Source organism: Chanos chanos, chromosome 12 (genome assembly GCF_902362185.1).
Source record: "Chanos chanos chromosome 12, fChaCha1.1, whole genome shotgun sequence".
Lineage (NCBI taxonomy): Eukaryota > Metazoa > Chordata > Actinopteri > Gonorynchiformes > Chanidae > Chanos > Chanos chanos.
The window spans coordinates 2,872,154-2,890,393 of record NC_044506.1 but is presented as its reverse complement, the minus strand read 5'-3'; positions in this window follow the sequence as shown (position 1 = coordinate 2,890,393).

The following is an 18,240-nucleotide window of genomic DNA, read 5'->3' as shown; positions in this document are numbered from 1 at the left end:
TGGATTTATTTATTTATTTATTTTGTTAATCCCATGTTTAATTATTGGTTTAATAAGAGAACAGTACAGGGAGGAAGAGCATGTTATTAAAGGTTTAGGAACCTGTCAGGAGCTGGAGGAGAGACTGGGTGTGTGTATGGGTGACCAGTGTTTATTCAGTACTGTTCAGTTCAGTACCACAGTGAAAGGATCAGAAGTCAGAGGCTGGACTGAGAGACTGTTTCCCTTTGCAATAAGAGGCCTAGAGCTTCAGCTGCCTGGCTAGGGTTGTTTAATGGTATATTTGGAGTATATGGGAGTAACATCGACTGTGAGGAGTGTCATGTGGCTCCAGCCATATGAGGCCAAGCTCTTTCACTGGAATGCCAGGCTGACAGGTTGGTTTGTCCCCAGAAGAAGTGATTTTATGAAGACAGAGCAGTTTCCACTGAGGTGATGCATGCCAAGCAACACCGTGACACTGTGACTAGATTAATTTGTAAAGACAGGAAACTTTTTGAACGTGTAAATTATCCATGCATAGTCACTGAACTGGGTAAAGTTTGAACCATACTGCTGATGAAAATTAGACTCATAATGGTGATACAGTGATGTGTCTGATGGCTGTTGAAATGGCATGAGTGTCTGTGATGACATCTTGAGTCTGGAGTTGGAATTACAGCCCAAGCATATCATTTCTCAGGTGGTCAGGACATATCGTCACCGCGTGACAAGTACATGAACACATAGTGTCACCTAGTGCACGTCTTATAGCTTAACACTAGAAGTGCCACACCGGTTTGACCTACTTATACCTAGAAGCTCCGAGTGCCGGTCATTTGACCGCTGTGACTACCTACTAGGAGCGCCGTGCTAGTTTTACCTACTTATAGCGCGGCTAGGCGGTCAAAAGACCACCGAGTCATTAGACAAGGACACTGTTACTGACACATAATGATCGCTAGATGGCGCTTCTTGCACGAAGCAAATAGTTTGCTCACAAGATCAACTCGCGTTCGGCCAATGTATCATTCATTTCAGTGTTAGCAGTCGATTATTATTTCATTAGAACGTTCGTTGTCCAGCCCTTCCATCATTCATCATAATGTTTTGATTATTCATTTATGTACATAACTGTTTTTTAAGGACAACCTGATAAGCAATTTTAAAAAAAAAAATGTTGTACATTTGAGTGTTGGCAGTTTTATTACTGTTTGAAAACAGTTGTTTGGAAGATGTACAGAATCGCATGATCAAATCAGCATTCAGTCTATACAATTCTCAATGTGCAAAATCAATACTCAAACGAGCTATGGTACAGCATGACAATGAAGAGACACAGTGCAAATCTGTTTTAAACATTTAAAAAGAAGCATATTTAGAATGTGCAGGAAGTTGACACAAAATTTCACGCAGATTTTGATGTTCATGCATCATAAATCATTGTGAGTTTATATGAGAATGCCATTGTGTTTTGGTAAACATTTCTATCATTTGGTGAACTTTAAAACATTGCATTAACAAAATGCACACTTGTATTCACAGTTTCTTTGATATTTAAAGAAACGCGCAGGAATTCTCACATAAGAACTCTATTCAAAAACATTCACTCTTCAAGCCGAGGAGGATGACTCCACACTGACTCAGCCCTCATCGTTTTCTGTCTTCCAGTTACTCAATAATGGAATATACTGGTTCAGTTTGGTCCAGGCCTAATGGTGAAAAGATTAAGATTCAGATTCAGATTCAGATTCAGATTCAGATTAAGATTAAGATTAAGAGTATGCATTATGTGAATCGCCACGATAGTAGCACTCTTTGCTTATTGATTCTCATACTGTTGTATTATGCATCAGTTTCAGATGAAAAACAGATCTTATAAAATGATTCACAATAAAAAATGTTCTTTACCATGGTCGTTGCCCGTAGTCTGTGGATTCTGAATCAGAGAATAAGGCTGCTCTTCGTCCCAGTGCTTCCAGCCTGAGAATAAATCAAACCAGTCTGACACACTGAATGACTCTTGTTCTCTTGCTCATATTACAAACACAACTCTTAACCCACTTTATATTAGGTTTGGCCATCACTCCTGTGGAAAGTGCTCCAAATTTTACGGTGAATAATCAAGTAAAACCTTACCTGCATTTACTGTTTCTGAGTCATCTGCCAAGTAGTATACAGCCTCCTCTTGGTCCTCACGGCAACTTTGTGGTAACTGAGCATTGGAGTACAGCAGTGCAGGTGGCTCCAGGTCTTACGGGAAACAGGAAATATTTGCAATTGCAAAATTACATATCTACTTTTGCTACATCATATTTGGAGTGTGTGTTCTCAATTGCGGTTATGTAATTCTGGACTTCAAATGAAAAGCAGTCACAGAACGAGCAAGGTAAGTCTCGTGACTGATGGTATTCTCCATAATGAAATGTCTTTGAGTGTTAAACACCATACAAACAGAAGGCAAGGTGAAAAGCCTGGTTTACCCTCAGTGCTCTGGGTGGTCTGGGGATGCTCTAGCATGTAATATATGTCGTCTTCACTTTGACTCCTCTGACCTGAGAATAAACCAGAGCTGAAACACAGCTCCAGACACACGCTGTTGGGTTGTGGCTAAAAACTGTTGAGCATTGTGTTAGCAGTAGTTACTTTATACATATTTATTATTATCAATATTATTATTATTATTATTATTATTATTATTATTATTATTACCGTACTCTCAGCTCCACTCTGTCTATAGTAGTGTATGTGTTAACATGCAATAATAGAGCAGTTATTTAGTAAGAGACAGTTCAATTTGGTCATAGAAAATACAGAACAATATGACATGCTTTAACATCTTTTTACCTCTCTTTACCAGTTCAGGGTCTCCCGCGAGGTAATATATTGTTTCATTTTGTTCCTGACTGATGGCTTTGGTGGGAGAGGGAACAGATTAGCTGAAATAATATGAAATGTGACTGCATCCTTAAATATAGAGTAAACATGAATTGTTTGAACTAGAAAATTTAAATACTCAAAGAACGTACGCTGTAATTCCATAACAGGTTCATACTTTATGGCTTCATAGACATGGTCATGCTTCTGTCCAAGTCCAGGGAAGGCCGGGGCTGAAGATCATAAAAATAAAATAATAAACAGATCATTATGATGTCACTAGGTGTGTCATATTCAAAAAGTTTAGAAACCCACATTTTTATCATTATCATTTATACTATCATAGACACAGAGGTCAAATTTCACACTGTGATTGGTTGATACATTGGTTGTTATGGTTTTTATGGTTTTAATACTGTGGTAAGCCGTTTACCTGTTCTCCTGGTGTAGCATCTCCATAGTGAAAACACCAGCACCACAAATATGGCCCCTGTTACCAAGGCAACCGGAACTTTCCAGAGCTCTACAATAAGAATATGAGAAGAGAGAGAGAGAGAAAGAAAGAAAGAAAGAAAGAAAGAAAGAAAGAAAGAAAGCAAGAATGACAGAGTGAGAAAGAGAGAGAGAAGAAATGTACACGTATATTTTTTTTGTGTTCGTATGTGTTATATGGATATATTCCACATATAGACATAAATCAAAGATAAAAGTACTTTTGAGATATGTGTTCTCCTAAAATGTGTTGTTTATGTTTTTGTCTTTAATTTTGTTGTTGTTATTGTTGTTGTTTAGTATATTATACATCAACAATGTATTATTAGGGTTATTGAACCAATCAGTTTTCTACTTTTTCCTCTGGGGTGGTTATGGCTCAGAGGTTTAAGGTGCCACATCAGTGGTTGGTTGGTAGTTTGTTTTTTAAGGACCTGTTTTTCGCCCTGAATCTTCCCTTGTGGTAATCGATTCTTTATCTGTGTCTTGCCCTCTGTCTGTCCTCGTGCTTGCTGATTCATTAGCTGTTTCCATGTTTTGTCCCATCGTTGGGCTGACTGAAGATATTTGTGTAGTGGTTGCTACCACTGTACTTATTTTTGTGGATTGTCCAGTGTCTGTCTTTGGACTTTGCTTTGTGGTTTGTGCAGTAAGTAAACTCTCTGGGTTTTGTTCTGTGGTTCCTCCTGTGTTTGATCTCTGTGTAGTCATTTCTCTGGTCTGCCCTGTCGATGAGCTCTCTGGATTTTGTCCTGTGGTTTGGTCTGGAGTTTGATGTGTTTTCCCTGCTGTTGTTGGTCCTGTATGAGTTTGATGTGTTTTTCCTGCTGTTGTTGGTCCTGTATGAGTTTGATGTGTTTTTCCTGCTGTTGTTGGTCCTGTATGAGTTTGATGTGTTTTTCCTGCTGTTGTTGGTCCATTTGGAGTTTGATGTGCTGTCCTTGCTGCTGGTCCATTTGGAGTTTGATGTGTTGTCCTTGCTGCTGGTCCATTTGGAGTTTGATGTGTTGTCCTTGCTGCTGGTCCATTTGGAGTTTGATGTGTTGTCCTTGCTGCTGGTCCATTTGGAGTTTGATGTGTTGTCCTTGCTGCTGGTCCATTTGGAGTTTGATGTGTTTTTCCTGCTGTTGCTGGTCCATTTGGAGTTTGATGTGTTTTTCCTGCTGTTGTTGGTCCATTTGGAGTTTGATGTGTTTTTCCTGCTGTTGTTGGTCCATTTGGAGTTTGATGTGTTTTTCCTGCTGTTGTTGGTCCATTTGGAGTTTTACGTGCTGTCCCTGCTGCTGGTCCAGTATGAGTTTGATGTGTTTTTCCTGCTGTTGTTGGTCCATTTGCAGTTTGATGTGTTTTTCCTGCTGCTGCTGGTCCATTTGCAGTTTGACGTGTTTTTCCTGCTGCTGCTAGTCCATTGTGAGTTTGACGTGTGGTCGATGCTGCTGACGTCTTTACACCTGTGGTTTTAATTTCTGCTGAAATTGTCTGTCCAGTTTGTCTCCCTGTAGTCGGTGCAAGCGTTCCCACTGTGGATGAGTGACCTGAAGGTATTGCTGTTGTCTGTCTTGTGACTGATGCTGAAGTTTCTGGTTTAGCGGAGGCAGCTGTGACCAACAATAAACATAATAAACATCAGAATGGCACATTAAAAAAATCTCTCTGTGACCACATGCCAGGTCATTTCTGTGGTCCTTAAATCAGAGGAATGCTGGAATATTTATGTGTTACACTATGATAAAATCGACTGTTGTAATTTGTTAAACATGCCTTTATCCAGTATTTAACAAGCAAACCCAGCCCACACAGACACATCTGCTGTTTAACAAGATGAATCTGCTAACTCCTACTCCTAACTCCTAAGTAAAAAAAAAAAAAAAAAAAGAATGAAAGAAAAAATATATAAAATATACGTGTGTGTGTGTGTGTGTTTATATATATATATATATATATATATATATATATATATATATACATATATATATATATATGTACCAACACTGGGGGAAAACACATCTATAAGAAATATAAGGTGGTAATATTCAAACAGCATTGCTATTCCTGAGAAACCAGGTCAGTGGGTTGTTGCAGAGTGAGTATTAAAAACACACAGCCTGCTCTGCAATGAGGTACTATGAGGATGAGACACAGTCAGATTCTCTACTGGGTTTCCATTACAGTAGTAGATCCCAGAGTCTGATGGAGAAGTATTCTTTATCAGTAGTTCAAAACCAACTGAAAAGTAACGTGTGTCTGGACCATAAGTGCGTTTGTTGTTTGTACTATCAGCAGTGAGAATGTCCACTCTTCTTCCATCTGTGTCTCTGCTCCAGGTCACTCTACTCTCTGTTTTCATATTACACTCAATGGAGACGTCTCCCCCCTCTGAGACCTGTCGACTGGGTATCACTGTCAGAAATTTCATTTTTAGAACATTAATTACAATCTTCAGTAATATGTTGTGTTTGGAATGAACTGTACCAAATCCAACCAGTCCTGTACAACCCTTAACAAAGAATGGCCCACAAAATCCTTAATTATCAATTAAAGAGGTCTGAGAGGAAACTGAGTCTATTCATTGTACTTTTTAAAAGCTGAATATGTGTTTATTTTAAGTATAGGGCATATTTATTTTAAAAATCAGACACCCAAAATAAGACTGAGGCCAAGTGATAAAAGTCTACATAGATATAAAAGCAATGATGTACTTGACTTATTGCCAGCAGATATAAGTATTGAGCTTATATATGTCATTGTGCATAAGTCTTTTAGCTTCTAAATTGCCTTTCGCTAAAGTTTGTTTCATCCTTGCCAAACTGCAAATTAAATACAAAGAGCAACTTATTTTCCGAAACAATTAACTCAAATGTCAAAAGTTCAGCCACCGCTGGAAAGCCAAAGGAAAGCCAAAGGAAAGCACTCACTGTGCTTCATCACAAATACAAACTGTATACACCAACGTTTCATCATCATCATCATCACCATCATCACCGCATTTACTGTGCCATTGATCAGTTTGTTCACTTACCACTCTGGGCTGAATGTATAAGCAGGAAGACTAGGAGGCCAACACAAATGGCAAAGTCCATTCTATAATACATATGCATCAAACTGTGGCAGTTCATTGAGTGTAAAGAGGATCTGTTGTAGAGAGAAACTAACTTGGGCTCCTTCCTGAAAACGGCAAACCAATCAGCAGGCTCAGTGGCCAATGATTAGTCAGGCGTGTGACCTGCCCTTCTATTGGCCGCTCCAGTCGAGATGCTCTGTTGTGGTCTTCTGAGCGTGTCTGCTAGGGCGTATAGTAGGCAGTGTGGCTCCAGCCTGACTGATAAAATGTTGACTGAGTGGTTTTGAGTTTCAGAAAAAAAAAGGATCATTTATATCTATACGAGGTTAACTGTGGTAAGTCAGAAATAAAAACCTTCAGCTACAAAGCGGTTCATGACAGGCAATGAACAAATGAACAGCTAATTCAAGCCTTAATTTTCTGTTCTTTGGTAAGCCCTCAGTGTATTCACTGCAGTGAATTTAAACATTTTAAAGAGAAATCTGCACACACACGAAGGCTGAAATATTAGTCCATTCATTTATTATAGTACTGAAAGCTATGCCCCTTTCTCTGCCAAGCATCCTGGGTATAGGTGTTCATATGGGCTGGAATAGTGAATACATAACCTTGAATAAGAAGAGTTTAAAGGCTCTAGACGTGATCTTGTGAATTTTTGGTAAGAAAATATGGGAAAAGCATGTACATTTCATATGAAATACCACAAACTGACTCCTGTGAAAAGTTATGAGTGGTAAACCTGTTCCCAAAAGATGATCCCCATCCATATGTTTTTGTGTAGAATTAAACAGACATGACCCATTGGGGGGCGTCTTTGACTGTCACGTGATTTGAAGTTGTGAGTGTTACTCTGCTGAGTTTATCCATGAAGGCCAGAGAGTGAAGAGCTTTCACTGCCATGTGTGAGGTCCTTCATCCCTAGTGGGAAACACACAGCCCAGAGGAAAAGGAAGTGCTTCTCTCAACCTGCAATGCAATGCTTCTCGATTCAACAGAACAGTTGTTAAGATCACGTCAGCTGGTATGGTTAGTGTCTCACGGGTGTTTTGTTTCTCTATAGTTTAAAATATCACACAGGAAATTAGTGGTGATGCTCTCTTCCAACCACACGCTTACCGACTCAGTAGAGAGCAGAGCATTAAGTAAGGCTTTTACAGAACAGTTTTGTGCGCTTGGTTTTTAACACTATAAATAAGGACATTCACAGTAAAAGCACGTTAGAACTACTGACATTAGTTTCCCTAAACTGACTATTAGTAAGTAAACAGAGGCATTGTCGCACACACAAAAAAGTTTTGCGTTTTGCTTGTTTGTTTGTTTGCTTGTTTGTTCGATTGACGTTGAACAAGCTACTGTTAGCACATAAACGAAGCCAAAGTAAATGCATAGTGTGGTTAAGCTAGCCACAGAGAAAGGGGGAAAAAAGGCTCCCCTGAAGTGATAAATGATAAAAGAGAGAAGATATCTCTTGACAGATTTGCCTGGAGGTCCACCCCCCACGGCTGGTCCATCACCAGACAGATGTTCATTCTCTCACCATTCCTGGCACTTACTGGTGACTAGCGAGGTGGACCCACTGAAACAAACACCTCTGCCTACAACAATAGTACACTAATAAAAAAAAAAAAAACCCTTTCTGTAGGGTTGCCACACTTTTCGACTTTTTTCAACTTTTTTCACTTTTCAACCCTCAAGTACAATGTTCTTTTCTTTGTCTGCGGGGGAGCAAGCTGAAGTTTTCTGTGTGTGTATCAGACCCTCTGCTGTGAACATAGCTCATGTCTGTGAGATTCTTTGTCTCTGAGTGACTGAGAAACCTGCTAAACCACATCCCCTATTCACCCAAGAACCCTACAGGGCCCCGCCCAGTGATGGCCAATCTCTGACCACTACACCCTCCTCTCTCTTCCCTTATGTCACCCTGCATCTCTGCAGCTCTCACACTGGACTTCTGTGTTTGGCCCTTCTGGAAAACCCTAGCTGAAAATTTGGTCATTCTTTAAGTGGTCCACATTATTACACTCTAATATCAATGTTAATAATATTAATGTATCCCTATGGGAAGTATGGCTGTAATTTAAGTTGATGTATTTGTACATAGAGTAAGTTCATAAATAGTATACAAAGAATTAAAGGGTTAAAAACATTCAGGTAATTTCATGGTTAAGTTCCTGCATTGTATTGTGTACATGGTGTGAAATATATTTTTTTGTTGTTCAATACTAAATTTAGAGTGATGGCAATGCTGTATTATTACTTTATAAGGTACACAGAGAATGTTTAATTAATTGTGTACATTTGTGTTAATTTTAATTAATGAACCAATCAGAAGTGAGTTGGAGGTCATGGGGTTAGCAGGAAGTGGATGCGAGAGAGAGAGAGGACGAGAACGTGTGAACAGAGCTACTGTGTGTGAGTCAAGAGTTAGCAGTGTAAATACGTTACCCACATATTTAATTGTGTTTGAGTATTATAATAACGAAGGTGCACAACCCGTGGACATTACAAGTTATAATACGAGACTGTCGGCGAGGAGTCATCGTCCGGCCAGCCCAGCTAACGAGGGACGTAGCTAACTTTTCCTCCGGTTTTCAACACGGGACAGAGGAGAAAGAAGTCACCCGCGCTGCTGCGTATGGGAACTTGTGAGTGAGTGTTTTTCCTTTTGCTCAGTGGAGTGAAGGAGCCGCATATACTGTAGACTACTACGCACACGAGCTACATACCAGGCCTGCAACGAACTTGACTGGGGTACTTTATTTTGCCGGCTTTTTGTTTTGACAAAGGGTTTCTGGTCCCATTTTTGAAGTCATTGTAATTTGCACGTATGTTTCATTTGAAGTGTATTTCATTTGATTTAAGCACTTGTGGAACGAAGATAGTGTGAAAGATGATTTGGTTTGTTTAAAAGCTATAATGTAACGTATTGAAATACTTTCTGTTTGTATTGCCACACTGGTAAATAAGTAAATAGTTCATTTAAATTTAAAATCACTGTATTGTATTTGAATGTTTATTCATATCTAAGTTTATAGTATTAACATAGCTCATCACCAGAGAGGTAAGAGTGCAGTTCATTATAATGTGAGTTCAATACATATGCTTGGGGATCCAACATCTTAAAGGAAGAAGATAATTAAAGGAGACAATATTATATCATTTAATAAAAGAACTCAGGGTAGCTCCCTCAGTTAATGTCAGTACAGCAAGGGGGCGCTGCATTAATATCCATATTAATGCTCCACACTAGTACACTCAGTTGCTTATAATGATTTGGGACTTCAGTCCTTACTGACCTCTGTTTTGACCTTTATTTTATTTTATTTTATTTTATTTATTTATTTATTTATGCATTTATGTATTTATGTATGTATGTATGTATGAATACTAAGAGGTTTTTGTAGTGCCTTTCCTAAATAATGCTTTAAACATCCCTGTTCTGGTATCTGAAACACCCCAGTTACTGATTCAGTTTGACAAGAGAATTGTTCTGACCACTTTATCACAGACTGTCCTCTTTCCAGAGGGACTTGAGACATTTAGGCTCTATATAACACTTTAATTGTCTGATGACTGCCAAGAGAGTATTTAGTGTCTGTAGTGACATATTGAGTCTGGCGTAGGAATTACAGATTTGTCTTGCCATTGTTCATGAACTGCTGTTTTCCATGATATAAAGTGGCATGGTCTCATCTCAGCATTCAGCCATAGAAGTCCTGAGTCCTGATCTAACCTGTCAGTGTTTGTGGGTAAATGAGGAATGGACAGTTATAAAATCCATGGGCAAAGACACTGGCTGTGTCTGAAATGGCATACTACATACTACTTGTATACTGATCTTGGCGTAAAAGAAATAAGTAAGAAGCAGGGCATGAAAAATAAAAATATTGCAGTACACGACAGTTACCTGGATGATGTACTGCTACAACTGGAGCTCACTTCGTCAGGTACTGCATCCCAAGATGCAACAGGTATCTCTTTTCCACTAGTGAGGTGCTGGTGCCGGTGCCGGTGCTGCCTTGGTGCCCGCTGAGCACCGGCACGCATTTCCACAGGTTTGGGAACCAAACGTGACGTCATAGCCCGTTCTCTGGTTGCGTAGCGGAAGTGGGCATCATTTAGGTGAGGAAACAGCAACAATCATGGCGGACAGAAAGCATCTTCTTCAAGTCGCGGTGTTTATGAGTCATTACATCGTGCGTTTGAAGGTTTCTTGACTGTAGCGACTGCAAACATCATTCTTGCCAGACGACGATTGCGTAACAGACGACAGGTAGGCATCGTTTTATAGTTTGTTGGCCGAACAGTAGCTTCAGTGCAGATGCATTACAACTGCTAACTTCTTGGCTAATTGTTTGAAACATATGCTGTCCCTTTCTCTTTAGGTTATGCGGCGTCTCAGAAGAAGAGCGTCTCCTGTTGTTTGGACATATCCACGAACGAGCCATTGGTGCGACACGATAGTTCCTGGACTTACTTGCGCGCAGTTCATCCAAAACTTCAGAGTTTTGCCGGAGTCATTCGATTACATATGCCGCCGCCTTGGACACATCTCGGGAGGAGAAACACCACGTATCGATTGTGTGTGCCTGTGAGAAAGCGAGTTGCTATGGTGCTTTGGAAGCCGGCTACCAACGGTGAATACAGGACAGTGAGTCACCTTTTTGTAGTGGGCATAAGCACAGTATTTAACACTTTGAATGATTTTTGTATTGCTGTAATTACTGTACTTCTTCCTTTGCATATCCCCGTTCCCGACGAAAGAATGTTTCTGGAAATGGCGAGTTATTTTAACGTTCGTTGGGGAGTGCCACAATGTGTGGGGGCAATTGATGAAAGTCACATTCCTGTAATAGCACCAGAAGAATATGTTAGTGACTACTTCAACCACAAAGGGTGGCACTCCATTATACTGCAGGCGGTTGTGAATGGCAAAGGGCTGTTCTGGGATGTATGTGTGGGCTATCCAGGCAGCGTCCATGATGCCCGAGTGCTCAGACAATCTAACCTGTGGGAAAGGTTGAGCGATGGACAAATACTGAATCAAAACAAAGTGAACATTGCCTGACATGACATTGGACACTTCTTGATTGGAGATCCAGCTTATCCTCTGCAGAAATGGCTGATGAAACCATTTGCTGATACTGGGAGACTGACACCAGAGCAACGCAAATTTAACTACAGAATTACACAAATACACAAGTAGTGTGCGATCAGTTGTGGAAACAGCCTTTGGGAGGCTTAAAGGTAGATGGAGGTGTTTGTTAAAAAGGAATGACTGCAAGGTGGACATGATAAAGAAAATGGTGCTGACATGCTGTGTGCTGCACAACATTTCTGAAGAAAATGGTGGTCGCTTTTGTGAAGACCCCCATGAAATGCATGTTTACGTGCAGCCCCCCACACACACTCTGCCAGAGCATGGGCAGCAAGAGGGAGCTGATGTCCGAGCTGCACTAATGGGGTATTTCAACACCCAGGATGAGTGATTGTGCAAAACTCAAATGATGCGGAGAACAATTTTTTATTTTGTGCATATTGTATTTTAAGTGCAACATTTTTCAACACTTGCATGTTTTTAAGAGCTGTACAGAAATTGTGCAAAGAGCATGAAAAAAAGCTATGTGAACTGAAGTGTTTCAATAAAAATATTAAACAAATAACAACTGGAACATTTTGTTAACCTTTCTGACTTTTTTTCTGACAGTTTTTAAAAGTACTACACAAAAAAGTTGACTACAGATAACTAACATACATGCTCACACACACACACACACACACACACACAAACAATTTGGAGCAGTCTGATATTACTGCTACTGCTTTTCCATTGCAGTAACCAGTCGTTCCATTAGGCCAAGCCCAGCACTGGTTTGGCTTTCCATCCTGTTCAAGAATGATTCAGTCGTCCTCTGGCTGTGCTCTGGCTTGTCCAGGAACTTCTCATCTGACCTGTCCATATACTCTTGCAGGTCCTGCTGGTGTAGTTTCCTTTTCCCTGTGAAAAAGAATAATGTTAAAGAGAAACAAGTTCAGTTAAAATGCAGTTTTGATTAGTTTTACAGGCTGGGACAAAACATTGCTGTGCACAAGTCTGTTTGGGCGCATCTATAGGACAATGGCTACGTCTAAGTCAAATTTACTGTCGTCAGCAACCGAGTATATGTACATAGCTACATGAAATAATGTGTATCCGTGACCACAGTGCCAGTGTTGCATTTATTGAATTGTAATTACCCCTTCTGATTCTGGTGCTTGTTGATGGTGACGATATTGAGTGCAAAGAGGTCGCAGATGGCGCAGGGCTGTCCGTGCCAGATGGCGTTGAGCTTTCTTCCTCATAAGAGACGTCTTACAACACAAAACAGGCCGGAAAAATTAGTATCTATGTACAGCAAAAAATGCACCTCACAGTTATATCACAGTTATAAAAGAAGGAAAGCTTACCAGGGTCAAAATAGGGTGTAGCGTCTGTTCCACACATCTCCTCTAGCAATGCGGTAGTGGTATCTGAATTTAATGCGCCGGTCAGCCGGTTGAACAGTCTGTGACCGAGCGCGTTTTCCAGCAAATCGATATTCAGCCCGGTTTTTAACTTCTTTCTTCCCGCACCGCTTTTCAACATCTCTCTTTTGTGGTCTCTGTATTCCTTCTTAACCTTCTTCAGTTTGTTTGTTATCTGTTCCGTTGTTCTCCGGTAGCCTGCAATCTCGAGCTCGACGCGTATTTCTTCGTACAACTTGTTCTTCCTCACCGTCCCCGAAAGTTTCTCTCTTGCATCTCTGTGGAGGCCCAGATTGCAAGCAAAGCGTTAGTCTCCTCAACAGACCACTGCTGGTTGGATTTTTCACTACTTTCAGCCATGTTTTCTTCTTCTTTCTTTCTTGTTTCCTCCTCGCTTGTTCGCGGTGTATCAAAAATGGCGGCGACTATCTTCCGAATATCTTGTGAGTATCTTGCGTAGCTCCACCCATAGCCATTGACGTCAGCGGTTCCCACTGCTGGACCAGCAATTCTGCCGTGCCGTGCCGGTGCCAGCTTTTCGGCACCAGCACCAGTATTTTGTCAGTGGAAAAGCGCGGCCCCGGTGCTCAGTTGGGCACCGGCACCAGCACCGCGGCAGTGGAAAAGGGGTAACAGTGATATCCAACTGTCAAAGTTTTCAAAAAACAAGGCGGACAGTGACAGAGGTGGCTTCAACTTCAACTCCAGCTGCAGTTCCGAATATAAATGTATCAGCTGCATATTTTGGTGTAATAAGTCTTCATACGCTTTCTTATGGGGCTACTTTTGATAGATATTTGTTGTAGTCGTTTGTTGTTCGTTTTTAACAGAACAAATAGCCCAACCGATAGCAAGCGTATAGTACACTACACGAAAGTTCTCATAATAGCATACCATACTGTATACAAGGGTGGGGAGTAGTGTGCAGTACACAGTATATACTTGGGCAGTATGCAGTACACTAGTACGCCATTTTGAACACAGCCAATCTTTATGATCAAGAATCCTCCTGCCAAATTTCTATGCTGTTGAGTTGCAGCCTAACAACGATTAAAAAAGAAAAGGTATCAAATCCGACTGACTCTGCATTAGAACAGAACAAAGCTGGGTTTGAAAAGTTACTCTAGGGTGACTTGGTTCCATGAGAAACCGTGGTACCCTCCAGGACAGCCAACAATGAAAACATGGCATCACTTTCTCTGCCTCCAGCAGGTCATGAATCAACAACAGCTTGGACATCAGTGATCTGTCACACCTTTCACACCAGAGAAACCACAGAAGTCACAGAGGCCAGAAACAAGGATGTGAAAGAAGTCCAGGAGGTGGAGAAGTATGGTGTAAAAGCAAACATCACACCCAGAATCAGACTGCCTACGTATGACAGACACATTACTGAATTCAATGTGAAGAACAAAAATGAACTTGTCGAAGGCTAAGTTTTTTTAGACACGTTTATTTACACCTGATTAAAGGATGCACGGAATCACATGTTTAACTGCGGTCTGTCGACTTCTTAACTTTACGCCACCAGGACTAACTTTACATCAGCATATTACGATATGCCACAAGAATAAAGAAGTACATAATGGATCAGGTTAGAACACTGAAATGCATTCAGAAATACCGTGACATCGTCAAATCCATTATAAATAAGCACAGGGATCCATACTTCACACCAGGATCACATGAGTTTGATGACAGAGTTTAAAGATTAAACTTGTGTTGTGCAAAGGGACCCATCAGTACTTTGTATTCATCCCGGCGGTGAGACAGGACAATCCAACGTCTTCATCACGTTTCTGGGGACGGAATGGTAGTGTATAATGTTTCAATCTGACTTTGCTCTGTGGGTGAAATGGAAAAATTATAGCCGATATTTCATTAGTCAGCCAAGGGATATGCATCTGGACTCATAAAGAAACAGACATTTAACATCTAGACATACACAGGGTTATACAAGTCCATTACGTTAAGGTGATTTGCTTATTCGGGGTTTTGATGAGGTTAATAGTTGAGATAATCAATAGACTGAAACATTGTGTTCACCATTGTTGTTCTTCACTGTTATTTCTGGATCCTCGATCAAAGAATATGGGTCATCTTTACTTTGATTCTTCAGACCTGAGAATACATCAGACATCAGAAGCGACGCCATGTGTGATTTTTAATCTCCAGTAGTGGACAAGAGAAGAGAATGTGTCATGTCTGTTCTCACTCAGCCTCACAAACATTTGTCTGGTTATGGTGAATCAACATACTGATTATGCTGGTCAATCGGTGGCGCTACAACTGTTGGTAGTGTGCAAATCCTTTCTGAGTGAATTATTCAATAGGTAGAGTTACAACCTTTCTTTGTGAATCATTCCAGAGATTACACATTCTTTTCAGTGGTCAGTTTGAAATTGAGTTGCCTATGGAAAGTTACCACATTGGACTGTGAAAATTCCCAAATGTATTTATACAAACAAACATATAACATTACCTCTGGTAATGATCATCAACAAAGACTTACAGAAAAAAAATATTCTGAGTCAGACACCAAATCATTCTATCCACCTTAAATACCATCAACCACCTTCAACTGCTAAAGAATGGTAACGTGAAATATTCTGTTTACCATTGTTGTTGTCTGTTGTTTGTGGTTCCTGGATCAGAGAATATGGATGTTCTTCAGATTCTGTCAGACCTGAGAACAAATGACATTAAACTGACATAGTGAAAGGATCGCTGATATAACACATCTGGACAGGGTGTATCGTTACTGGGGGGGTTTGTTTGTTTGTTTATTTGTTTGTTTGTTTTTTTAGCTTATGTTAGTTCCAGTCCCACAGCCCATTTGCCCTCCACAGAGATATGTTTAGAATTTTTTTTTTTATTATTATTATTGTACTGCACAAATTTAAACATTTAACCACAACTATGTTATGTAAAATTGCTATTTGAACATGGCTATGTAAAATTAACATAGCAATGTTCAAACAGCATGGCCCTCACAACCTAGAAATGTATGTTGCCTTTTACAGAAAATCCTGTGTGTTGAGTTGAAGCCATTTGACAAATTTTACTGCTGTAACTAAAATGTTATTTTACTTGGGCATAATCCTGATGGCATTTGGATAATAAATTTGAAACTTTGCATAATGTATCTTGTGGACTAAACTGTAATGAAGCTCAGAGTGCCAAACATCCATTAGATGGCATTATAGTATTAACATAGTCATTACTGATTCAAAACCCTCTCATTCAGTACTTTCCTCCCTAAATCCATTTAGCACCAGATCAAACTGTGAAAGTGGTGCTGCTGTAGTGAACTTTTGAGAATCCTCAATGCTTCACTGTGTGCTACAATAGTCCCCACATTACATTCTCAACCAAAGTTTTTGTTTACAGATCTAATACCCATATGGCACCAGTGACTGCTAAAAGGTATCAAGATAAAGAAAAAAACATACATTTTTACTGTAATATCCAGGTATATTCTGTAAACTGAAAGCAGATTTTGCACAAAGACACACAGCCAAAAATTCCACTTACCTTTATTGTTGGCTGTTGTTGGGGAATCCTGAATTAAAGTATATGTTTGATCTTCAGTCTGGTTCTTCGATCCTGAGAATAAATGAGGCAAACCTGACTTAGGGAATGGGTCAAAATCTCCAATGCAGAGCAAACAGGGAAGAATACATAGTATCTGTTCTCTTCACTGGGCCTTGCTAATCCAGTAGCTTTTTACGTATTAGGCCAAGCCACAAAAAATTTACAATCCACAGACTGACCATAGTGCACATTCCACATATCCTACAGATATGAATGATTTTAGTACATGTATTTTCATTTCATTAGGACTTTACTATTTTCATATATCAATATAATATCGGTTCACAGTAAAACCTTTTTTTTAAAAAAATGTCAAATAATTCCTTTACCTATTTTTACAACTTCTGGGTCCCCTGCGAGGTAGTATATGGCTTCATGTTGTTTCTGACCATTGGCTTCAGCGGGTGAAAAAAATGAAACATAAAAAAGGAAACATGAGGAAAAACTGACCATGCACACGAGAGACACGTGGCCTGTTTCAGTAAGAGAAAATGGCCATAATACAGTGTACACTTCATGACACTTCATTTCAGGACATTTCATACATATGCTAGAACTTATCCATTCTCATAACACCCTGAGGTCTCTGTTCTTGAAACGCCCCGGAACCAGCACAGGCTGGACTGGTACTTGACTTGGGGTACGGTGGGAAATTTACTGAGGGTGGTATAACATGACATGTGATTTTGGGGGAGGAGATGAAATGTGATGGGGGAGGGGCAGTGTGAACTTTCCAGGGGGCGGTGTGACCCAGGACTGCTGCGAGAACAAACTGAAGTGCTATAAGAACTGACAAGGTGTATTGTAAAATTGGGTACATAACATTTGATCTGTTTTGAAGTATTAACTTAGTATTGATGCACTCACTGTGGGATCCCACTGCACCATCATCCTTTATGGCTTCATATACATGGTCATGCCTCCTTTCAGCACCTTACATAGCCAAAGTCCAAAAGCCATAAAGACACAGAAATAAACAAATATTACTGAAAACACTTGAGTATGTGCATTGTGAGGCATCTTCAGAGACTGTATTAAGACATACAGTAAATGCATCTATCAGAGACACTGATTTTATGTTTTGCACTGGGAATGGCGAAAAAATGTATTGAGTATTGATGATTAAGTAAAATTTGTGACATTTAAGACGAATTGTTTCTATAATCCTATTACTCTGCTCCAAACCTCACCTTTTCTCCTGCCGCAGTATCTCCATAATGCAAGTACCAACGCCATAAACAAAGCCCCGCCTACCATGGCAACAGGAACATTCCAAGGAACTACAAGAAGAATATAAAATCTCACAACAGTTCTGTTTCATTAGTGTCACATGGGAACCAAGCCTAAAAGACCTAAAAGCAAGCACTCTGATGGTATAGATTGAAAAAATCTGTTTTCAGAAAAGGGATCCAAACAAAAGTTCTCCTGTGGAGATCTGATTTTACTCATCTTTTTTCTTCCCTCTGCATTTTTAATCCCTATTCACCCAGTGTGGAATGGATCATTTCCTGTACTGTACTGAAAGTTATTATTATGGCATGACTGCAGACTGAAAGTGACAAGCCCTCAGACACATGCAAAACCAACCAATGGCTCTTTCCACTTGTAAGGTCACAAGTCTGTCCACAGAAACACACTGTTTCTATAGATCTGTCTGTAACTGTGTAGGAGCCTCATTGACACTGAAGGTCAGTCACACTCACTAAAGGTTCAGGGACTTTCCAGTTTACCTC